The 19,689-nt window shown below is 43.5% G+C and overlaps 1 protein-coding gene across 4 annotated transcripts in view; it reads left to right on the top strand.

The window, feature by feature from the left end:
- NOL4L (nucleolar protein 4 like) overlaps positions 1–19,689 on the top strand; it is a 179,790-nt gene that overhangs the window by 114,194 nt on the left and 45,907 nt on the right. The window lies entirely within an intron of this gene.

Here is a 19,689-nt window from a genome sequence, read left to right on the forward strand (position 1 = left end):
ATTGCTCTTCTTCTCCCCTGACATTGGTTCCTTCCTCTGTAAAATAAGGGAATATGGTTCATCTCAGCTTTTATGCTTTATTCAATTATCTTCTCTTGTCCAATTTGGCTGTGATGTCTTTGAGCTACTACACCAGGGAAAACAAGCTGGTGGCTTTTTCCAAAATAGAAGGTTGTTTTGTTTTGGGTTTTTTGGTGTTCTCTTTTTCTTGGTCCTTATAATGTCTGGTAGATTGGCGCTTTGAATAGTTGGGCTCCAGAGAAGACAGAGTCAATGGGCTGGGGTTTCAATGTCCTGAGCCTTGCCAGGGCTTAACCTTGGAAAAGCCACCCTTTTAAATCCTGAAGAGTGAACCAGGAATATGCCTAAGTCCCAGCTTCCCAGCTTCTAACCCTGATAGAAGGAAAAACTTCGCAATGGTTAGAGTGATCCAAAAATGGACAAAGGGATGCCTTTGGAGGCAGAGAATTACTGATTCAATCCAATAGACATTTAATGAAGGTTTTAATAAAAATTTAATAAATATGTACAACGCACTGTGCTCTATGTGGAGAATACAAAGATGAAAAATGACAAGGCCTCTGTTTACAGTCTAATAGGAGAAATTGCATGTATAGAAAAAAGTAACAGAGTCAAAAATGAAAGGGGGGGGTGAAGAAGAGATCTGGACAAAGTTCCCTGGTTGAATGTGAAGCCGAAGGAGAACCCTTTTACCTGGAAGGGATGAGGGAAGACTTATGAGGAAATGGCATCTGTGTAAGGAAGGCCTTGTAGGAATAGAAGGATTTCACCATGCAGAGATGAGGAGGGAGTGAATGCATTCCAGGTGGGTGGGATGGCTCATGCTAAGGCATGAAGGAAGGAGATGGCAGCACTAGATGAGGGAACAGGTCACAGTTGTTTGACAGGAGCATTGAGTGAAATAAAGCTGAAAAGGCAGGTTAAAGCCAGACTGTGTAGGGCTTTGAATGCCTGGCTTAAGAGTTCATATTTTATCCATATTGGAATAGGGAGGATGAATAGGATGAAGGCCAAGTTAAACAGTCTTGGGGTGGGTTTTTGTGATAATAATACTATGATTTGGGCCTGGGCCCAGCGGAAAGGGAATCAATCACTCTTCTTTCTTCTAAGGCTTCTCTTTTATCTGCTCCTTTTTCCCCCAACCCCTCCCAAGCAGCAGCCAGCGGCAGTGAAGCATTCCTTTATCCATTAAACATATATTAAGCACCTGCTGTGTGCAGATCACTGCATTCTTTACTAGGGGAGAGGCAAAGTTTATGGAAAACATGATAACCTGCCCTCACCGAACCTTCAATCTGGCAGGGAGACAAAATCCCCTCACATAAAACTATAAAACATGATAACGCATTAGAGCAGTGCAAAAAAAAAAAAAGAATTTTATGAGTTTAAGGGGAACATTGTTACTGAAAGGGGAACTCAGGGAGGCTTCTTGGAAGAAGTGGCATTTGAGTTTGGCTTTAAAGGCTTGGTAAGATTAAGAGGAAAAGACAGAGAGAGCATGGAGGGAGGAAGAATAGTCCAGGCAGCAGAGAAGTGGGGAACTCCTATTGTGCATATTTTGGGGTATGATCACTCTTAACAGGTGCTTTTCTTTAACTGTTTTTCTTTGTTAGAAGGGAGGGCTCAATTCTAAGGAGACAGATAGGAGGAGAGAAGTGGTACCAGAAATGATCGCGATATAAAAACAAAAGGTATCAATAAAATTGGTTATTGGTTTGTTTGTTTTTTAAATAAGGCCAGGCAAATGGTAAAGAAGGTCTGGAATCGGGTGGTAGTGAGAGGAATAGAGAGGATGGTGCAGTGAGTGAGCTTGTTACTAAGACCTTGAGGCTATAGAAGTGGAAGAAGCTCTCTACATCATCTTTGTCAGGGGTGCTTAAACTGGGCTCCATGACCTTGGATAGGAAAAATATTTTGATAGCTGTATTTCAATATGATTGCTTTCTTTTGTAATCCTATTTTTATTTTATGCATTTAAAAAACATTGAGAAGGGGTTCACAGGCTTCACCATGTTGCTAAAGGGAACCATGACATGCCGACCCTTTATTTTATAGATGAGAAACCCGAGACTCAGAGAATTGTGAAGGGACCTCCCTGAGGTCACACAAAGCAATTTGTGAACCAAGATTTGAACCCATGTACTCTCACTCCAAATCTAGGACTTCTTTTCAGTATACTATGATCCCTCTCATGGGGCACTGTTATCTGATCCCTCTGGGCACCTTTAGACGTCTCAAGGGAGCAGCTGCTGCTCCCCTGTGGCCTGATGAGGACCGTAGGAAACAGCAGAGCCAAATGAACATTCATTTATTCACCCGTCTGGAGAGTCAGCTTGGCAGGTCTGAGCTGGCAGAGCTCAGGTCAGAAGTGAGTTCCTGAGGTGGCTCAGAAAGTCTGAGCTTTAGATCTCCCACACAGGGCTGGCTTGTACCCGGGGGAGACGTGGGGCTGCTGTGCTTTGAGGGTTTGGCATCTGGGGAAAGCTTTGAGAAGGCCCAGGATGTGGGGGTTGTTGCCAAAGCATCTGGGGTCATGGTACACTCCAGCTTTACTTTTGATCTGCAAGCAAGGGATGGGATATGTAATAGGCAGCAACAGGGACCTGGGGGTGTTGAGCAGGTAATTAGGAAGGGTTGAAGGTCAGAGGCCTGGAATGTGGGAGGAGGCACTGGGTCTAAAAAGGGGTGTAATGTTAACTCTGTGAAATGTGTTAGCTTTAAAAAGTAAATAAGGGGTAGATGTCTTGGAGTTTGGGTCAAAGTTCATCTCCATGGCAGAGTTGGTGTGGTTTGACTCTTGGGCTGTTTTTCTCAGGAGTTTGAATCCCTCTTTGTCTCAAGGAGCTGTGACCCAGAGGCAGCTGGAAATGACCAGGCCAGGCAAGCCTTGAGAGGGTCTGGCGTGTGTTTCTCTGAGGAGCGGGGGCTAGAATTCAAGAGCCATCCTCCACCAAAGGGAAGAAAAGGCCTTTGTGCCTACCCCAGCCCCACTGACGTCGACTCCTCCGACCCCCTCGGGCCTCCAAAGCTTCCCAGGAGTCGGCCCTGCCACGAGGGGTTCCCACAGTCTGAAGCAGCCAGGTGCCCTTTGGGAGCAGGAAGTCCATGCTGTATAAAAGAAAACCACCTCTGGGGAGTTGTGCCTCATGACAAGAGCCCTGGATTGCCTACTTTCAAGTTCCAACTCCAGCACTTTAACTGTGTAACCTTGGGTAGGGCGTTTTGATTCTCTGAGTTTCAGTTTCCTCCTCTATAAAATGGGCACAAGTAACACTTGTACTACAGCATGCAGAGAGTCACTTAGCAAACCTGAAAGTGCTGTAGAGATGAGAGTTTATAGTTTATCACTGCTCCCACCCATCACTCGGCTTGGGATGACGCTCAGCAGCATCCTGAGGCTGTACCACCCAGGTTAGTCTGGAAGACACTGCTTGCTTCTGTGTGGTCCTTCTGGGTACTTTTAGACCTCTCAAAACAGAGAGGGCTCGAGTTTAAGAGATTTCTATTCCCTGGTCCAGGTGACCAGGGAGAGAGGAAAGGCTTGACCAAGGGACGGGGTTGGGGCAGGGGGGAGGGAACAAAACAACAGCAAAAAAATTAGAATCTTAAAACTGAATGAGTACCAATTCATCCATCCTTAGAAAGTTCCCTAGCAGGGCAACCAGGTGGCACAGTAGATAGAGCTCCAGTCTTGGAGTCAGGAGGACCCAAGTTCAAATTTGACCTCAGACACTTGACACTTACTAACCGGGTGACCCTGGGCAAGTCACTTAAGCCCAATTGCCTCGACTAAACAAACAAACAAACCCAAAACAAACAAACAAACAAACAACAAAAACAACAACAACAAAAAAAGTTCCCTAGAATATTAGCTTGCAGTTTTCTAGTGGTTGAAGGTTCAGAAGCAATAAAAGAATTATCACTCCCATTTTCCTGAGGAGGAAACTGAAGCACAAAGAAAGGAATTAACTTATAATGATTATTTATAATTTCTAGAGTACTTTAAGCACTTTACAAAGCTTTACAAAGCACTTTCCTCAGCATAACCTTGTAAAGGAGTTAATGCAAGGATTATTATCCCCATATCACAGGTGAAGAAACTGAGGCTCAGAGAGGTTAAATGACTTTCCCATGGTCACACAGCTAGTAAGTGGTACAGCCAGGATTTGAACCCAGGTCTTCTGGTGCCAAGTTAGTGCTCTTTCTACCACACCAACCACACTGCCTCCCATGTTGTTATTACATCATGTATGTCAAGGACCTGTGAATTCACTGGTCTGGGAACTCCTTACTCACTTTGCTGGCATAGATTGCAACCCATCCATGACTTATTAGCTTAGAGCTGCCTGGGGCTCAGGGATTAAGTCACTTGCTTGTGGTTATCCAGCTAGTAACAACAGAGGTGTGTTTGGAACCATATTTTCCTTGACTCCAAGTCTGGCATTCTGGTCACTATACTGTGTTGTCTCTTTAATTATTTACAAAAATAGCATAATTATGAATAACACCTTTTGGAGAGACAGTCACTATTTAATATTAATACTAAGAACTTTAGTGGCTTTAATTTCCCTCTGCTCAGTGAAACTGATCCTATTGGCCAAGGGAACCACTATCAGGTCTAGCCTTTCCTCTCTCCCTGGTCACCTGGACCAGGAATAGAAATCTCTTTCCTTCTTTGAGAGGAGTCCCTGTCATCAGACTCAAATTAATTGACCGTCCATTGTACAACCGGCATCCCACCCTTCTTATCCAGCCTTTTGCTGTGTATAGTGGAGGGCAGGCAGCCTGAGACTGACCATCTACAGGGACAGGGTTGTTCATCGGGGCAGGGTGGGCAGGCAGATAGGACTAGGGAGAAGGAGAGAGGAAGGAGAACCAAAGTAGAAGTCATTCACTGCTGCACAATCAATTTAGTTATTTAATCCAAAAGGTCTGGAGGCTACAGAATGATCTGTTCAGGGAAGGGGAAGATTGAATATAGGCTCAGCAGCTATTAGCAAGAACACTGAATTAAAGTCAGGGGCCCTGAGTTCAAAACCTGTCTCTAATCCTTACCATCTATGGCACCTTGTGTGATTCACTTAATGTCTCTGGACCTCTGAATCCTTCTTTGTGAAAAGAGCAGCTAGATCTCGAAGAATCCTTCCAGCTATAAACCTTCCATTCCTATGAACGGCACAACGTTTCTGCATCCTGTCCTGCCCACCTAATTTTTTTTTCTTTTCTTTTTTATTTTTGAAGGCAACTGGGGTTAAGTGACTTGCCCAGGGTCACACAGATAGTAAGTGTCTGAGGCCAGATTTGAACTCAAGTCCTCCCAATTCCATGACATGTGCTCTATCTAGTGTGCCACCTAGCTGCCTCTCACCATCCCTCCCCCTGCCCTGTCATACACTAGGGCTGCTAGAATTTCCCTGCTCTGCTGGATTTAGGCCATAAGAAGAGATGCTTGGGTGTATCATGAGTTACCTTTTGGGTAAACCTTCTAAACTTCTGCTGTATGTAGCCCACTTGATGGTTGTGTATGGGGTCGCTGGACCCCCATGTGGGAAAACACTTTTGGAAATGTGCACTGTCACCCCATGCGAGCATTACCTAGCCCCATAGTATGCAGGTTGGTACTTTTCTAGCTCTTTCTTCTGGAGCAAGCTCAATTTGTAGACCCAAGAATGACTATGGGAGACAGCTAGGTATCTTAGTAGGTATGGCATTGGACTGGGACATAAGAAGAATTGAGTTTGAATCCTGCCTCAGACATTTACTAGCTGTGTGACCCTGGGCAAGCCATTTCCCTTCCAATGCAACAAGCAACTGTTTATTTTAAATGTGTATTTTACTGAATGCTTTTGTTTTTACATCACTGAGACTTTTCCCTGTATCTCTTCCCTTCCCCCTTCCAGAGAGACATTTCTTATAACAAAGAATTTAAAAAGAAAAAAAGAGAGGAAGAAGAGGAAAAAATCAGCAAAACTAATCAATATATTGAAAAAATATCTGACATTATATGCAGTGCCCATGGATCGCACTTCCAACCACTTGCAAAGGGGGAAGGAGAAGTATTTTTTCAAATCTCTTTTTTGAGTGGGCAAGTCAGTTAGTCTCACCCAGCCTTTGTTTCCTCATCTGTAAAATTGGTATAATGGCACCTCCCTTGAAGGGTTGTTGTGTGGATTAAGTGATATAACCAATGTAAAGTGCTTTGCCAGCCTTAAAGTGCCATACAACTATTAACTGTTATTGTTTTCTTCATCTTCATCATCATAACGAATCAGTGTAGCTCAAGAGAAAACAATGGATTGAAGCTTGGTATTATAGAGAGGACTGTGTGATGAGATAGTGGTCCAGATCCCAGTTCTGCTACTTGCTAACAATGTGACCATGAACATGACACTTTCCTTCTCTGGGCCTCAGTTTCTTTATCTATAAGATAGGGATGATAATCACACAACTTCACAGGGTTGTCATGAGAAAAGCACTTTGTGAATTATTAAAAAAACAATACAAAACACTATAGAAATGTGAGCTAACCCCTAGATATAAATGACAGGAAAGGGTAGATTGGGCATGTAATAAGCACTGGTACCCACAAAATATAAAGAGAATTAGGGCATTGGGTAGATCCTCTGTGGAGGCTTTTTGGGAAGACACGGACAAAAATCACACATTATGAGATGGCATGGATGGGTGGCTACGTTTACCAGTGGAGGGATTCACACCGAGATTATGGGTCCATCAAAGTAACGATAATAATAACGATAATAATCATAAACACTGACATTTATATAATGCCTTAAAGTTTACACTGTGATTTATGTACATTATCTACGAGTCTCTTTACAATCCTTAACTATCTCTTACAGTATCTTAACTGTATATATACAGTATCTTAACAGTTATCTTACAGTATCTTAACTGAGATAAGTTCTATGAGTGTTATTATTATCTCCATTTTACAGAAAATCAAGTTAGAAGTTAAATGACTTGCCTGTGGTCAAAGAGCTAATAAGTGGTAGGAGACAGATTTGTAGCCAGGTTTTCCTGGCTCTGAATCTGGCACCCTAGGCATTAGTTCAAGCCGCTTCTGTTAGACTTCTTAATTCCATTTGCTTGGTGGCAATAAACCAATCAAATGGGAAAATGTGCATGGGTGAATTTGAACTGCTTTGGAGAGGAGACTATAATGTACCCATCTTCCTGATGAGAAAGCTGAGAGCTGAAAATCTACGACTCTTAAGATAAAGTAAGGAACTCCAGGAAATGGAACAAATCAGTAACGAGGCAAAGATCTCAGATCCAGTCTAGTGATTCCAAGGAAAAGGCTTTGCCCTCTGGATCAGTGACTGTCAAATATAGATACATATGGGAATAGCTGTAGTCTGTGTTTAGCTGGCCTCAACAAGATTATTCTCCAAAGGAGACCTGCTGGGTGTGATCGTGTTCCTTCTGAATGAGTGCCTGATGTTAGGCTGGGAAGCATGCAGAGTTCTCCTTCCTCTTTTCTAAGAATGTAACTGGACTATATCTTTGGGGCAGCATGATGTGGCTGAAGGGGCACTGGTCCTCAGAGTCAGGAGCTGTGAGTTCAGATCTCAGCTTTACCCCTTCCTAACTGTCTGACCTTGAACAAGAGGCCTTCCCAACTTGGCTTCAGCCTGACTTTGTGAGATGCGGGTGACTCTCCCGGTGCTACTTGTTTCATCATTGTGGGGACAGTGCTTTGTAAAACTTTAAAATGCAATTTAAGAAAGCAATTTACTGGCTTCCCATAACTTCCTTGGGAATCCTTGATCTGGAATACACTGTTCAACATGGGCTCCTCCTCCTCACCTTGATGAGTTGTTTGTGAATCTGGGATAATCTCAAAATAAAGCTCTCACAATCCCCTTCTCAGACTCGATGATCCTGATTGTGTCCATATGTGAATGTCTGCCTATACATATCATTCGTATAAATCATGCCCCCTCCCACTTCTGTCTGTTGGCATTCTATCCATCCTTCAAGACCCAGCTCAAATGCCACCTCCACCTGATTTCTTCTCCTCCCCCTGTCCCTCCAATTCAAGCTGAAAGGGATTTATTCCTCCTGATCTCATCGTACTATTATCTCCAATGTTAGGGTCTTTTCTGTAGCCAAAGGTTTGGTCGTGACAGTGATCACCCCACATCCTAGGAGACTCTGCCTTCAAAGGAGAGAAGAGGCAGTGCTCTGGGGAAGCTTAGATTCCCGAGAGGTACAGAGTCCTCCCGGACCTCAAGCTGCAGTGCCACAAAGGTCGGGATGTGGGAGAAGACACCCGTCCCTTCCATTTCCCTTTGGGTGTTATTCACCAGACCTCCTCTCTCAGCAGCTTCCGCACCGGAAAATGTGAGGTCCTGCTTCCCAAAAGGATGAGCGGGGGAGGGGAGAGGATGTTACTCACCTCCAAAGCTGCTTGACAGGAAGTCAGAGCCTTAGCAGAGATCCGAGGAAAACTCTAGGGCTCACTCAATTCCCTGGGATGGGAAGGGGGATGTCTCAGGTGGCTTAGCTGGACACACTGGGTGCTGACAGACTTGGCAGTGCCTTGGCAGACTTAGAGTGCCTTGGGGGTCTTTTACCAAGACCTTTTTACCTAGCTTGGAGTTTGGCATCCCCCCAACTCTGTCTAAGGATGTATGCTTTGAAGGTGGGCATGTGACGTGCAGATTCTGTTGGAATTCAGTTTTTCTTCAGATTTTAGCAGTTTTTAAAACATCCTTTTATTGATGTCTTTAGTGTTCACGTCATAGTCACTTCTGGGAGAAAAAACCACCCACACTTCTTCCCCTCCCTCACCAAATTTAACTTTCTCCATAACAAAACAATGAAGCAAAAACACCAGGTACAGTAACCTCATCAGATAATATATACACCATTGTGTCTAGTAGCCCTCCACCTCTCAACCATGTGGAGAAAAGTGTATTCATAATCTGTTCTTTAGGATTTATCATTGTCTTTTCAGTCACTCAGAATTTGGCCTCATTTTAGAGACCTTTTCATTAACATTGTTATAGTTTTGTGTGTATATGTCTGTACTTATATCTATCTATATATTTGGGGGGTGGTTCTGTTTATTTCACTCTGTATCAGTTATATAAATCTACTCAGGGTTTTGTTTTTATGAGGGATATAGCCACGGCCTCTTCCTCCCCAGGGCTGAAGGGTTTTTTCCATTAGCTTGAAGCAAATATGGACCTGAACAGTGTTGTCAAATTCAACTAGAAACGGTGTCACTAATCCTTATATTCAGATCCCTGAGAGCCACATAATAACTTAGTTTTAAAATGTAATGTTACCTATGTTTTATTGTATTTTTATTTATTTTGTTAGATATTTTCCAATTCCGTTTAGATTTGGTTTAGCTGCACTTGGGAGTGCTTAATGTTTGATGCCCCTGGACTAGGATGCCTCCAAATTTGGAGGAAGGGGCCCTCAATTTATATCCCGGCTCTCCTACTTACTAGCTCTGTCATCTCTGGCAAATCCCTTATCCACTGTGAGAATCTTTTCTTCAGCTGTGATTTGCCATATTAGGTATCTGCTACCATGGGGATATTAGGTTTGATCAAGAAAATAAGAGCCCAGAATCTTATATTCCAGTTTTGAAGTTAACATTTAGTTGTTTATTATTTATGTTTATTTTTTAAATTAATATATTTTACAATATCTGAATTTATATAGTACTCCCAAGGTTTCCAAAGGATTTACATACATTAATTAGGGATTCATGACAACTATTTTACAGATAAAGAAACTGAGGCTTAGTGTGGTTAGTGCACTTCTGGCCACAGAGCTAGTGAGCGTAGGAGGTGGGATTGGAACCTTGATCTTCCTGATAGTTCATCCACACTCTTTCTATGGATCTTCACAGTTTACAAAGTGCTTTCATATACAATCACCTTTTTGGTCCTTGGTACAGTCCTTTGACTACCAGACCATAGTTATCATCCCTACTTGATAGATGAGGAAACAGAAAGGCAGAGCAGTGCTTTGTCCAAGATGGCACAGTGAGTAAAGGGCAGTGTTAGAATTTCTACCTAGGGTTTCTGCTTCCCATTGCAGTGTTCTTTGTGCTATAATAGTAACAATAGACCCCATTTACATAGGACTTTAAGGTTTGCAAATTACTTCATACACATCCTCTCATTTTATCCTCACAAGAACTTTGTAAGGCAGATGTGCTGTTACCCCATTCTGAAGATGAAAAAATGGAGGCTTGCTGAAGTGGAGGGACTTGCCTAGGGTCAAACAGCTAATGAGGGCTTGAGGTGGGCTTTTAATCTGGGTCTTGCTCATTCTAGGTCCCTCAGGATTTTTCTCTAGTTGGAAAGAATAGAATAGAGGTCTCATGGAACTTGCTTCAGTACAGCTCCCTAAGGTTTCCAAAGGAAAACTTCAAAGGGCAGAAAAGAATTGTGGTTGAAGTAGAAAGAACCCTGGAGTCAGGAGACATGAGTTCAAATGCCAGCTCTAAAAAAAATTACTAGCTAAGTGATCCTAGACAAGTCATTTCTCCTCTCTGAGCCTCAGGTTTCTCATCTGTAAAATGGGAATACTATAAAATCCTTCTTTTCACTTTCTCAGTGGGATGCTACAAGGAAAGTGCTTTATAAACCTCAGAGCCCTGAGGAGGAAGTAAATTGTAGTTGTTGGTAAGGTGAGGGATACCTCCTGAATCTTGCCTATAAATTCAGAACCCAGCCCCATGAGCCTATTTCCTTCCATAAGGTAACCATGTGCTAGTTCAGTCCCTCTCTGAAGAACAGGAAGAAGGGTCTGGTTTTGGCAGAATGGTTACATCAACAGCCTTGTCTGACTGCAGAGTGTCGGGGCAGCGGTGTTGGCACAACCAGCAGGAGGGGCAGGGATCCCTTCCCACCCAGAAATAGAAATCTGGCTCCAGAACCAGTAACCTGGGGAACAGGTTTGTGACTCAGCCTTGCCCAGGGCTTGGTATTTACAATATTGTAGTGGTTTCATTTATCCACATTAAGCCCATAGGCACCTCTTTCACTGGGCTGCCCTGGGCCATGGGTGCTGCCCTAGACTCAGACACTCAAGGATGAGGTATAGAGGAAGCTCTTATTAGACACTTAGGCATTTAGTCCTTTCTCTTCTAGCATCAAGAGCTAATTTTGGTACCACTCATTCTCCTACCACTCCCCAGTTCCCTCCCTCCTTCCAAATGTGTCAGTCTAGAGGTTTCCAGTCCTTTAGGTAGTATAATATAGGTAACTGGGTGATGGGAACTGAATTCTAGTCCTGGCTAAGCCAGTCACTTACTGTTCTACCTTGGGCCAGTTGCCTCTCCCTCTCTGAGCTTTAATTTTCTTCTCCATAAAAGGAAAGACTTGGACAAAGTGAGGTAAGGTTTCCTCTAGCTGTAAACCCTATTAGTCTATAATTTTAGAATTCCTTGGCTTGATCTGTTGCTTCCCTAGCCTGTTTATAGTCTAGGATGGGCTCCTGAACTTTAGAAGCCATAGACCCCATTCCATGCCACAGACTACCTCAGCACTGGCACATGGACAGCTGCTACCTCTCAAGACTTTGTGCTGGCTGACATTAAACCACTAGGCTCATAGAATCAATTATTTTCTCTTCCAATATAAATCACTCCTCTCCTAATCTCATCCCATTCCATTCTTGCCAGCTCCTTTCCTTAAAGCCTCCAGATTTGTGAGTCAACCTTCTGCCCTCTCTTCCTACATACTACTGGCACAGGACCGCCCAGTATGGCATGCCCACATCAAAGAAGGTGCTGGGCTCTGTGAGCAAAGCAGAATTGCAGTAGCTCAAAAGAAACATGAGATGCACAAATTTAGAGCCATCTCCACTCCAAATGTTCATATGGACTATTTGTGCCTGACCTGTGGAAGTGCCTTCTGAGCTTGTATTGGTCTGATCAGCCATAGTCGGACACACTGTACCTTGACCCCAACATGGTGATGTCATTTTGGTCCTCTTTGAAAACAAAGGACAACAACTAGCAACCAACCAACCATTCAATAATTCAACAAATATTTATTAAGCACCTATTGTGTGCAAGGTTCCATTCTGGGCATTGGAAGTACAAAGACAAAAACTACCTTCAAGAAACTTGGGTTCTTTTGGGGTGGAAGTAGGAAGATAATACATAGGCATATAGTATAATACAGAGGACAAAGAAGATAGCTAGACAAGGAGGGGACCAGTCCTAACAAACTGGGGACATCACTGAGAACTGAAGAAGGAATGCCTCAGAGGTATAGGTAAAACCCTGAACAAACGAATAGGAGTAGGAGATGGCAAATTGAATTTTGGGTATAAATAGTAGTCCAATTTAGCTAGAATGTAGAGTGCCTGAAAGTTTGTGATGTAAAATAAGTCTGGAAAGTAAGTTGGAGTCAGATTAGGGAGAGCCTTAAATGCCAAGCTAGGGGTTTGCAGTTTATCTATTGGAGTAAGAAACCACTGAAGCTTTTGACTTAGTAGTGACATAGACATAGACCCTAGGGATCTTTGGGAGGAGCTGCATAGATGGCCTGGTAGGAAATAAAGGGATGAATACAAAAGATGTTATGGTGATAGAATTGACAAGATTTGGCAGTGGTTTGGATATGAGGGAAAGGGAAGTCAAGGATGACTTGGAGGTTTTGAGCCAGGATGCCTGGGAAAGATGGTGGTGGCCACCAACAGAAATAAGAAGTTGAGGAAGGGCAGACTTGGGGGTGGGACGGTATTGATGAGTTCATTTTGGACATTTGAGTATAAGGTAAAGGGGAGGATGGGAATTGGATTGGGTGATCTCCAGATCTCTTATTGCCTAAATCCTGGGAGCCTCTGAATCTCAGAAATGGAGCTAACTCTTGCTGGGGCAAGCCATTCTTGAACCCTTCCCAATGACCTTGGGACTTGGGGGGGGGGCAGTCCTTGCCATTAAGAAGCAAAGGATTGTTGTGAGGATCTAATAAGATCATTTATATGAGAACACATTTTTCAAGAGGCAGTAATAATAGCTCACATTCACAAGACGTTTTATGGTTTACAATTAGTTTTTCCTAGGGTTCATTTTCATCACCCTGCATCTTTGCTCTTAGAGCAAAGGCTACATGAATTCTGTTCCCTGTTCTGTCATTTATCTGGTCTGTGACTTGGGTGGGGCAAGTCACACCACCTCTCTGGCTAGAGACTCCTCATTAGTAAAATGGGACTGATAATGTTTGTACTACCTATCTCCAGAAAGCTGTTGTGAGTGAAAGCATTAGGCTTCAGTAGGCTGCAGAGCCCTTAAAAAGAGGGAAGGGACTGGTTTTTGTCATTATCGTGTCAGAACTATCTGCTCAAGAACCACTTGCCTTTCTATGGTTTGCCCAAAGGTAAATACTGAATCTGTCCTCTCCAGAATGCAGTAAAGTAAGCATCTCTAAGCTAATATTTTGTGGTTCCTTCTACTATTCCATGTTCCGTATGCCCTGACTCTTAACTTCAGCCCTGACCTCACTTAAGGGCAAATCTGCCACCCTTCTATCATTGGAAGGTTTATATTTATCTTTGGTTTTCCTAATGCAGATATTCATAGTCAACAAGGTGAGCTTTCTTTTATTTCATCCCACAGCCCTTCCCCCTGCACCCCATCCCACTGCTGCCTTGAACTTTGTATCCCATCAGCTTTCAGAGAGTTAGTAGAAGTGGATGGGACCTCAGAGGGCATCTGCTCCAACGCACTGCCCACTGATAGGGGCATTTATTCTATCTTCCCTGGCAAGTCTCTTCCTGAAGATATCCAGTAACATGGCACTCACTGTCTCAGGCCAGGTCATTGTTGGACAGAGCTAGGTTTGACTTTGTCACATCTAATGTACTTCTCCTTTCTATCACCAAGCAGAATGTCTTTTTCAATGTAGCCCTTCAGATATTTGAAGACCACTATAGTGTCCCTTTCCCCCCCAACCCAAACTCCAGATGAAATATCCCCAGTTTCTTCTTCAGAAAACTATCTTTTATAGCGTCGTTTTGAATTTCCTCTCTATCTCCATCACCTTCCTCTAGACATGTTCCAATTTGTCATTATCCCAAGGCTCTGACCTGAACACAATACTATAGATGTGATTTGACCAGGGCAGAGCTCCGTGGGATTATTACCTCTTCCCTCCTTCTAGACAGGAGACCTATTAACACAAAGAACTTAACCACCAAGGGAGGGTGTGGGAAGAAGAGACTGGGGGAAGAGGTCGTGACAATAATCATAACAACAGCAGCAGTAATAATTTTGTTGTCTTTCAGTCATTTTAGTCATGTCTGACTCTTTATGATCCCATTTGGGGTTTTCTTGGCAAAGGTACTTGAGTGTTTGCCATTTCCTTCTCCAGCTCATTTGACAGGTGAAGAAATTGAGGTAAACAGGGTTAAGTGGCCTGTCCAGTAACTAGTCCACACAACTAGTAAGTGTCTGAGGCTGGATTTGAACTCAAGTCTTCCTGACTCCTGTCCTGGTGCTCTAACCTGGTGCTCACCTAGCTGCCCATCTCACACTTATATAAGTGTTTTATGGTTTACCAAATACTCTCTTCTCAACAACCCTGAGCTGTGCCTATAAGGTTATACCAGCTAGTAAACAGCAGAGTCTGGATTCAAACTCAGACCTTCTGACTCCAAATCCAGCGCTCCTTTTCCCTCTTTGTGTCCCATTTTGAGCCAAGACCTGTTTACCTCACACTGTTCCAGTCAAGACTTTGAAAGCCTAAGCCGGATGGAGAGGAAATGGTGCTGACGGGCAGCTTTCCCTCCTCGTTCCCCGCCCCCCCTCCCCGGAAGAGGCAAGCCTGAGGGAGAAAGGCTCTTCTTCCTCTCAGGGCCTGGGAGGAGGAAGGAAAGCCAAGTCGGGGAGGTAGCCCCAGGAAGTGGCTCTAGTCCTGGGGCAGCTCCAGGGGCTTGGCTCTCCCCAGCCAACAGGAAAATGTCCATCAGGCTGAGCCTGCAGGCGGCTCACACAATAAGGAGCTGTCCCAGTCTCCAAGGCCAGGCCAGGAGAGGAGGAGCCTGGGAGACAGCACAGGGAGATACCTTTATCCCACCAGCCTAGGACCGAGCTCGGCTGCACACAGCCCTCCCCTTGTCCAACCCAGCCGAGGCACTGCTCTCTCACATTGTGTTGGGACTTCCCAGATGGAGACGTTGACCCATGGTTTGGTTGAGGGCAGTCTTCTGGGATGAGGACATCTGAGTCTGGGGCCTGATGAGGTTTGTTCATATTAACAAAGGAGAACAGGGAAACCTAACACCTCCTTGGGAAGTTAGCCAGCAGAACTGTGCCCCAACCCCCACCCCCAGGCCCTAAGCAATTATCTTTACTGGGATGTGCATTTGAGAAATCACACTACCATAGGCGCTGCCTGTTTCCAGTACCCCCGAAGTAAAAGGATGACTTGGTCACAAAGACTGTTTGGGGCTACATTTCCATTAACTTCAGGCCATTAGGTATCCTCTTTGCCTTTTGCTAAATGCTGTCAATCCAGCTATGTCAGAGGCTCGGTAGCAAGGTCAGGGAGTAGGAGTGGGATTAGTTATAGGATGTTAGAGCATGAGGAGGCTTCTGAATTTGAGGGATGAGGTATGAACCCCTGTGTAATGCCCACCTCATCCCCAAGGTTGTAACCTGGGAGAAATCACTCGTTTATTTCAGAAATGTGTGAAACCCGAAGCCTGTTTAATTTTTAATTCATAATAGAATTAAACCATAACACAGTCTTAGGAATCTTGAATATAACCTCCTTGAGATCAGGGGCTATTTCATGTTTTGCCTTTGTAACCCCAGGCCTAGCACTATGACTTGCTTTTTAAAATGTTGATTGAATTGAATTAAGACCATGAGGTGGGACTTAGTGAGAAGCAGATTTCAGTTCAACAAGAAGAATTTTCCAAGAAAGTAGAAAGCTACCTATTGATGGAATGGACAACTCCAGGAAGTAGTGAGCTCACCATTACTGAAGGTGCCTTTCTTGAGTTCCCAGATTTGACCATGAAGGGAAGTGGCCTGGGAGAATTCCAGACAACTGAGAAAATTGGCCCAGGATTTAAACAAAAAATTTGCACAGATAACTTCACTTAGATATAGAAGGTAGTTGTTTGTATGTTAAAATTTATGTACTCCTAGCCATATTGGAAGTAGGATAATGGAAACCCTTGTGTGGATGGAAAACTGAGGCCCCAAGAGAGGGAACAGCTCCAGTAAGTTGTGATGTTTGGTCCAGAGAGCCCTTCATCATCAGGGATATTAGAAGTTTTAAATAGGTGGCATGTCCCGAGTCAGGCCCCAGTAGAATACAGGAAAATCGAGCTGCCTATCATGTGAGGTTACTGTGAGAAAAGTAGCAGGAGAAGAGAAGGCTTGGGAGGTTGGGGTGAAGGAAGTGAAGGTTGTTTTCAAGTGCTCATGGAAGAGGAGTCAGCCTGATTCTGCTTGGCCTTGGAAAGCAAAAGAAGGAACAATGACAAGGAGTTGCAAAAAAGCAGATCTTGGTTCAATGTAAGGAGTAAAATTCCTAGTAACCAGAGCTATCCAAAAAGTGGAATGGGTTGCCTCAGAAGCAGTTGGTGGGTCCTTTGTTCAGGAATGGGTTAAACCCAGTGGCCTCTCTCAATTCTTAAATTCTGTGATTCTGTAAACTATATAATGCTATACATTATTAGCATCATTATTATTTTTATTACTTTAAGATGAGCTATTATTTTTATTAATTATTATGAGCCATTATTATTATTACGACTTTCACATCCCTATGATTTTTTTCCCATCACAAGACATGCCAAGATTTTACCATTCTTTGGTATTTCTGGCTGCCTTAGCACAGCTGGGGTCTAGGGGTACAGTTGGACTGGACCAGGGGTTCTGCTTTCTGAGGAACCCTTTCTGCTTCCTCCCAGAAGAATAAATAGCCCCTGTGTTCTTGAAACTTGAGGCCCGCAATGATACAGTTGTTACTATTTGTGGATGTGACTATGGCCTTTACCTGGGAGCAGTGGAGACATCTGGACCCTTCTCAGAAGTTATACAAGGATGTGATGTTGGAGAGCTCTAAGAACCTGGTCTGTCTGGGACCTATAGTTCCCAAACCAGATGTGATCTAACAGTTGGAGCAAGGAGAAGGAGATAATTTGGATACTTGAGGGAGATTTGCCAAAACAAGTAGATGTTCAGATGAGAAAAGTGAGAACCATAGTATTGGTGAAGTAAGGATTTGAAATTCTTTCTCTAGCTCCAAATGCTCATCAAACTCCCATGGGGTGCATTATAATCTCTATACCAGAAACTTTCAGTTGCCCATATCTAGCTGCCATCTTTTTCCTGAGCTCTATCCCCACATCACCACCATCTCTACCTGGATGTCACATAGGCACTTCAAACTCAATATATCCAAAACAGAACTCAGATCTTTCCCCCAAACCTATCCCTCCTCCTAATTTTCTGGGTTCTCTTAAAAACAACCCTACATCTAGTCATCCAGGTTTGCAACATAGGTGTCCTTCACCCCATCTCCCCATAGCCAATCATTTATTACCTGTTGTTGCATCTCCTCTCTGTCCCCTTTTCTCCGTTTACACAGCCCCCTCTCTAATTCAGCCCTTCATCATTTCTTGCCTGGACCATTGAAGTAGCCTTCTAACTGAAGTCTCTATTCTCTCCCCTCTCCCATCTATCATTCACACAGCTCTCAAAATAATGTGCATGAGGCACAGGTTAACCGTGTCGCTATCCTGCTCAAAAATCTTCAGTGACTCCCTACTGCCAATAGAATAAAATACAGACTCCTTAGCTTGGCATTTAAAGCACTCCACAGTATGGTTCCAGCCTGTCTTTCCAGACTTTTTTCCTATTACTCCTCATCACATACTTTACATTCCAGTCAAAGTGGACATTCCATCTGCCACTTATGTGTCTTTTACAGGCTGTCCCCTATGCCTAGAATACCTTTGAAATTAATAGCTCCTAGCCAGGTTTAGCTCAGCTGCAGCCTCCTATACAAGACTTTTTCTGACACATTGCTTCTCTCCCCCAAGACCAAAAATGTGAAGTCACTGTCAGCTTTAAAACTTGGTGCTGTATTCCATTGGTTTTCAAGGAGGCCTGGTGAATCAGGTGCTGTGCTAAGACCAAGCTAGGCCATTGGCTTTCTCTAGCACATCCCATTGTCTTGAGATCACAGAATGTCAGAACTGGAAGGAGCCTTAGGACATGAAACGTTAGAGCTAGGAGGATGGGATGTTGACACTTATGAGGGGCCTTCGAGTATAGACATAGAATGTTAAAGCTGGGAGGGACCTTAGAACACAAAACACAAATTATTAGAATGCAGAATGTCAGAATTGATAGGTGCCTTAGAGATGATCCCGTTCAAGCCCCTTAATTTGCATATGGGGAAACTGAGGCCCAGAGAAGGGAAGTAATTTACTAGAGTTCATACAGAACTAGGACTAGAACCCAAGTCTCCTGACTCCTGGGGTTCTTTCCATTATACCCCACTATATTTTCATTTGCTTCTCCTACATTTTTCCCATATTTTTTGAGAGATCTAGCTATCTCATACCCTTCCTTCCGTCCCTCCCATGCAGAAATGGAGATATGAGGCCTGTTAGGAGTTTGGAGTATTTTAGAACTTTGTGTTATGTAAACATTATCTAAAATATCCATAGTCATCACCATAACAAACTTAGTTTTGACTGGACCAGAGAATGAGTTCCCAAAATTCAGAACAGAGCAGATTCCCTTGGGACTAAGTCTAGGAATCCTGATTGAAAGGAATACTATAGCTGATCTCAGAAAAAAGGAGAAGGAGCATTAACTTTGGTCAGAGGATCAGCTCTAATATTTACTACCTTGTGTGACCTTGGCCAAGTGATTTACCCTCCCTGAATTTCAGTGACTTCTTCTATGAAATAGATATACAAATGCTTGTGGTACGGCTTTCTTGATCCTCCTTACGACTGGTACCTTCCTTCTATTAATCATCTCCAGTATACCCTGTATGTAGCTTGTTTGTCCATGGTAGTTTTCATGTTGTCTCCCCACCTAGACTGTGAGCTCTATGAGGGCTCGGGCTGTCTCTTGCCTTTCTTTATATCCCCAGCACTTAGCCTAGTGCGTGGCACCTAGTAGGAGCTTCATAAATGCTTATTGACTGACCTATTCTGGGGTTCTTGTGAAGAAATCGCTTTTAAACTACAAAGAGTTTATGGTGACGTGAATTGTGATCTCTCTAGAATTCTGAAGACAAATGGCATAGACTCCTGGAATCCTACATTTATAGGATCATAAATGTAAAGCTGGAAGGGACCCTAGAAATCATCTAATCCAGGCCTTCACCCTTTTTTGGTGTCCTGAGTCCCTTTGACGGTCTACTGAAGCCTCCATAGGCCCCTTCTCCAAAAAATGCTTTCGAGAGCATAAAATAAAATCCGTTAGATTGTAAAGGAAGTCAATTACATTGAAATATAGTTACAAAAATATTTTTTTCAAAAACAAGTTCACACACCCCATGTGTAGTGCCCCTGATCTAGTTCAACCCCATCATTTTACAAGGAGATCGAAGCCAGACCTGGAAAGGAGGGACTTGCCTCCTTTCAGATAGGGAGGTAGTAAGCAGAAGAGTAGCAAAATGAGACTGATGCTTT

Source organism: Vombatus ursinus, unplaced genomic scaffold (genome assembly GCF_900497805.2).
Source record: "Vombatus ursinus unplaced genomic scaffold, bare-nosed wombat genome assembly UNPS02014786.1, whole genome shotgun sequence".
Lineage (NCBI taxonomy): Eukaryota > Metazoa > Chordata > Mammalia > Diprotodontia > Vombatidae > Vombatus > Vombatus ursinus.